The sequence below is a fragment of the Pteropus medius genome, unplaced genomic scaffold (assembly GCF_902729225.1).
Source record: "Pteropus medius unplaced genomic scaffold, Ma_sr-lr_union100, whole genome shotgun sequence".
Classification (NCBI taxonomy): domain Eukaryota; kingdom Metazoa; phylum Chordata; class Mammalia; order Chiroptera; family Pteropodidae; genus Pteropus; species Pteropus medius.
The window spans coordinates 883,556-887,000 of record NW_024355522.1 but is presented as its reverse complement, the minus strand read 5'-3'; the positions used below and the strand labels follow the sequence as shown (position 1 = coordinate 887,000).

Below are 3,445 nucleotides of genomic sequence, written 5' to 3'. Positions count from 1 at the left end.
TTAAGTTCGCGATCCATTTAGAGTTAATTTTTGTGAGTGAGTAAGATAATGGTCCAATTACTTTGTTTAGTACGTGTTTATCCAGGTTTCCCAGCACTATTTATCGAGGAGGCTATCTTTTCCCGACTGGATGTTCCTGGCTCCCTTGTCGAATATTAGTTGACCTTACCTTCAGGGGTTTAATTTTGGGCTCTGTCTTCTGTTGCATTGGTCTGTGTGTCTATTTTATACCAACGCCATACTGGTTTTGTTACTATAGCTTAGTAGTATAGTTTGAAATCAGGAAATGAAATACCTCTGGCTTTGTTCACTTTCTTCAGGATTGCTTTGGCTCTTTGTTGTCTTTTGTGTTTCCATACGAATTTTGACACTGTTTTCTTCTATTTCTGTGAAGAACAACATTGGTATTTTGATGAGGAATGCATTGAATCTCTAGATGAATTGGGGTAGTATGGACATTGAAGAATTTTAGTTCTTTCAATTCATGAATATGGGATGTCTTTCCATTTGTTTGTGCCTTCTTGAATGTTTTCAACAAAGTCTTGTAGTTTCGCTGCACAGATCCTTTACTGCCTTAGTTAAATTTATTACTAAATATATTATTGTTTTTGATGCTATTGTGAAAGGGATAGTTTTCTTTATTTTTTTTCCCCTAAATGTTTCATTATTAGTGTGTAGAAATACACACTAATAATGAAACATTTTTATTTGTGATTTTATATCCTGCAACTTTACTGGAACTTGTTGATTAGTTTCAAAAGTTTTTTGGTTTAGTCTTTGGGATTTTATATACATAAAATTATATCAGCAACTAGTGACAGTTTTACTTCTTACTTTCTGATTTGGATGCCTTTTATGTTTCTGTCTTGTCTATCTGCGCTAGTTAGGACTTCCAGTACTTTATGGAATAAGAGTAGTGAGAGTAAGCATCCATATCTTAGAGGAAAAGCTTTCAATTTTTCACCATTGAGTATAATGTTAACTGTGGGTTAATATCTTATTTTAAAAGAATACATATACATTATAAAAACATTTAAAAAGGATATTCAAAGTTCTTAGAGTTCCACCATCCAGATATAACTCATTATTTGACAGTTTGTTGAAAATCTCTTCAGACAGACAGACACACACAATTTTACATAAAATGCATCACATCATGCATGCTTATTTACTTATTTGTTTGTTTATTTATTTTTAGGAACGGCAACCCTTGTTGACCTGACAGATTGCAAGGACCTTGTCAGCTTATAATCCCTTATTTTTTTATTTTTTACACCTACAGCACCTGGTCTTCCTAGGTGGTCTCCCATCCAAGTAGTAACCAGGCCCAACCCTGCTTAGCTTCTGAGATCAGATGGGATCGGACACGTTCAGGGTGGCATGGCCGTAGATGCATGCTTTTCTTTAGTCTAGTCTTTTCCAGAAATATTACATAATTGAGTATTTCTCTATATCCAACCTATATGCTCTGTGTGTGTATGTGTGTGTGTGTGTGTATCTATATCTATATCTATATCTATATCTATATCTATATCTATATCTATATCTATATCTAATCTATATCTATATAAACACATAGACCTAAAGTGGCATTGTTAACAACTACATAGTATTTCATAGGTACCACTCTTGGAGGGTATTTAGGTTGCTCCTAATTTTTCAATAGTATAAACATCATAATGAATATACTTTATATAAAATACATGTTTTTAAACTTTAATTCATTCATACATATGGTTGAATGCTTACAGGTACTTGTCATGCTAAGCTCTAGGGAAATATGATAGACAAAACAGATCTAGTTTCTGCCATCCTTAGCTTGTAACCTTTTATTTTTTCATGCCTACAGCACCTGGTCTTCCTAGGCGGTCTCCCATCCAAGTACTACTAACCGGGCCCGACCCTGCTTAGCTTCCAAGATCAGACGGGATCGGGCATGTTCAGAGTGGCATGGCCATAGACATTTGTAGTCTGATAGTCTGTTTGTCTCCTTAGGTTCAGTTTCTGGAGATAGAACTGCTGAGTCAAGACCGCTTTTCAGAAAGAATGTACCAATTTATACTCTTCCCAATAGAATCCAAGTGTGCTCATTTTCCCATTTTCTCACCAACACTGGGTTCGCTTTTGAGGTCTGAGTGGTCTCTTGGTTATTTTGTCAGGACAGTGAAGTGGGTATCCAAGAAAACAAGAGTGGAGAAGGCATATGGTCTCTAGAATCTTAACCATGGTTTCCTAGTTTAGGTCGTTGGCTTCTGGCTTCCGGTGCGTTTTGCTAGATGATCCTAACAAATAGTCTCTTTTCCCTTCTGTGCTCTAGACCATGAGCACTTTTGTTTTTTGGTTCATTCGTTCATTTACCAATTCCTCAGTCATCACTTGGTAAGTGCCTATTTGGGGCCAAGCCCATGCCAGGTTTCGGAGATTCAGAAATGAATAAGATAAGGTACGTCGTCTCAAAAGCACCCAAGCCACTTCTCACGGGTCTCGGGACATGGTCAGTCTCTGACACCATATGATGAACTTCAGTCCCTTGCTGTCGCAGCTCCTCAGGTCCCCGGGCCTTCTGTGGGATTGAGATAGCAGCGTTGAAGCCCAGAAGGTGTGTTTGGGGGGATGGTTCAAGACTCTTTACCTCCCTGTGGAGAATCCAAGAAAAGGTCAAAGGCCAATGTTAAGAACAACTCAGGCAGGTGTGTCTGGAGCCGCCCAATGAGTGCACTCATGCGGCATTTGGGGACACAGTGCAGTCCTCCCAGCTGATGTGCTTCGTGGTCTGCCACCACTCATTCCCACCCCAGCCCTACTCTATATCCTGTCCAATAATTTTACCAGTTGCCTTGGTGAGGAACTAGAGAACATGTCAATCAAAGTCACAAATGCCAAGAAGCAGGGAAAGGGTGGGGTCAAGGGACGAGAGCCCAAGAGGGCGTCCTCAGTCCACTGTGGGACTGTGGACCGGGGCCTCGGTCTACAGCTAGCGAAATGCATTCGTCTCATTCAAGTGCGAAGTCCTGCACCTCATCTACAAAACCCACCTGTAAAAATCAGTTAGAAAATCAATAGACACTGACACAATGCAAACCTTGCAAGGAGGCATGGAACTAGTGGGGGACACAAGCAAGTAGAGAGACAAGTATGTGGTCCAGTGTGCTAAGTGTCGCCACAGGGATAAATACAGGGCACTATATTGAGATGTGGCGAAGACAGAAGGAGTGTTAGGGACACTGCAGTGAACGAGACAGAAATCACTGCCTTATGTAGCTTACGTTCCAGCAGAGGGAGACAGATAATACACACGAAAGAGTATATGTTAGATGTTACAGTGTGAAGCAAAGCATGGGAAAGGCTGAGTCTGTGGGGATGGGAGCGTCATTTTAAATCAGGTGTAATCGCCGAGAAGGTGATATTTGAATAAAGACCTGAAAAAAGTTAGTAAGGGAGTGAA

The 3,445-nt window shown here is 40.0% G+C and overlaps 1 non-coding gene and 1 pseudogene across 1 annotated transcript; both read right to left on the bottom strand.

Moving 5' to 3' along the window:
• Positions 1–1,273: 1,273 nt before the first annotated feature.
• LOC120599645 (5S ribosomal RNA) lies at positions 1,274–1,392 on the bottom strand. The gene has a single exon (XR_005651957.1). It is a non-coding gene; the product is annotated as a 5S ribosomal RNA (ribosomal RNA).
• Positions 1,393–1,840: 448 nt separating this feature from the next.
• LOC120599648 (uncharacterized) lies at positions 1,841–1,962 on the bottom strand (annotated as a pseudogene).
• Between the last annotated feature and the right edge of the window lie 1,483 nt (positions 1,963–3,445).